This window comes from Pleurodeles waltl, chromosome 12 (genome assembly GCF_031143425.1).
Source record: "Pleurodeles waltl isolate 20211129_DDA chromosome 12, aPleWal1.hap1.20221129, whole genome shotgun sequence".
Lineage (NCBI taxonomy): Eukaryota > Metazoa > Chordata > Amphibia > Caudata > Salamandridae > Pleurodeles > Pleurodeles waltl.
The window spans coordinates 361,989,040-361,990,835 of NC_090451.1; the positions used below are offsets into that span (position 1 = coordinate 361,989,040).

The 1,796-nt window shown below is 60.6% G+C and overlaps 1 non-coding gene across 1 annotated transcript; it reads left to right on the forward strand.

Moving 5' to 3' along the window:
* The first annotated feature begins 911 nt into the window (after window positions 1–911).
* TRNAS-AGA (transfer RNA serine (anticodon AGA)) lies at window positions 912–993 on the forward strand. Its single transcript has one exon. It is a non-coding gene; the product is annotated as a tRNA-Ser (tRNA).
* The last annotated feature ends 803 nt before the right edge of the window (window positions 994–1,796 follow it).

Genomic DNA, 1,796 nt, shown 5'->3' on the forward strand with positions numbered 1-1,796 from the left:
TACAACCCAGCTATGTCAAGCAAAGGGGAAAATCTGCTACTCCAGCTGAGACGACAAGCATTGCCCTGCTCCGTAGAGAATGTGCAGAGACTCCGGAGTGGGCAAGGTGTAGAAGACAAGTGCCTACATGATAAACCCAGCAGCTGCAGGATGAAGAGAGTGCCCCAGCCGGGAGGGGAAGGGACAGCCCGGGTCCCTGGAAGACAAAGACGGAGTCCACGAGGTGGGCGGTCCGCATTGCAGCAGCGTGTCTCACTCTGCGTGCATGCAGAAGATCTGGGTGAGAACGGCAAAGTAGAAGGGGCCACACAAAACCCCTGCCACAGCCAGTGACGGAGACAGACTTCTGACACAGCCCGGAAGACCTGTGAAGCCTGTACCATGGAGATCGTGCTGAGACTCCGGAGCAGGCAAGATGGCAACTACAGGAGCCTGTAGCTGTGAGCATGCACTGTGTGCGAACCCGCTCAGCCTGCCAGCCACTATATTTTAAGCTATGACAGTGCTCACCTGCTCAATCCTGAGGCGGCTGAACAAAAAGCGACCCCCGACCCGCTCTCAGGAATAAGTGGTAACTTGTATGCCTGGAGCCCGTGTGATTGGCAATCCATGTCTTGGTGGGGTGCCTGGGGCCAGAACCAGGATCTCCTCCCCTCATTTTCCCCATCCGCAGGCAAAAGTAGCATCCTGATCCCACAATGGGGCCTCGGGGGGGAAGAGGAGGAACAAGGAGTTCCTCCCCCCGGGTTTTTGGGACAGGTGGCACGACCCGGGACGTGTTTGGACGTCCGGGGTGCCAATTATAAGGGGGTGGGATGGGTATGTAATCGGCCATTTTGTGATAACAGGCACCATTTTGGGAAGGTGACCTGGTGGCCAGGGTGTAGGCAGGTGGGCTCTGTTTTTAGGAAGTAGTCGTGGCCGAGTGGTTAAGGCGATGGACTAGAAATCCATTGGGGTCTCCCCGCGCAGGTTCGAATTCTGCCGACTACGGGCTTGTTTCTTTAGGTTCTCGAGGCCGTTGAACTGCTGCGCCAGGCGGGCCGGCTGGATTTATTGAAAGACGGAGCGCTGGCTCCGACCCACCCGGCGCGCAAGGCCTCCGCGGGAGTCGCGGCGGCGGTGGCCGCGTGCTCCCCGCCGCGGGTAGCACCGGCTGTCAAGGTAAGGGGTGCGGCCAGTGGGGTGGGGACGAAGGGCGGGTCCGGGGTGGGTAAGGGGAGTTTCTCTGGGCGGGAGCGGGGTGGGGAATCCCCGAAGGTTTCTAGGGGACCGGGACGCGATGGGCGGCGTCAGAGCTAGACCCCAGCTCGGAAATGGAGGGCGGGGCCGCAGGTGGTAGCGGAGCAACAGGCCAGGGAGGAGAGACGAGCTGGGGCGCTCGAGCCGAGCGCCGCGAAAAATGTGATGGAAAAGAAGGCGGGCGCGCGCCAGGGGCGCCCGGGGGAATACAGGCGAAAAAGAATAAAGGCGAGCGCTGCGGGAGCCACTGCGGCCCCCGTGGTCTTTCCTGGGACAGCATCTGCTCCCTCGGGCAGGAAGAATAAAGTGGGTAATCTCGGTGGGGCAGACTTAGGGCCTTTGGAATTGGGTGCTTCTCCGGGAGGGGGGGTCAATCTGGGGTTCAGCAAGATCAGGGGGCAGAAGGGGACCCCAAGGTCCCTTTGTCGTTAAAATGGCCTACCATGCTCCAATGGAGCAGCGATGAGGAGGGAGGGGGTTCGGAGGGCGCCAGGTGTATTGAGGGTGGGGGTTCCCCATTAAGCAGATCTGGGGGTGCCCCCAGTAGGTTCCTT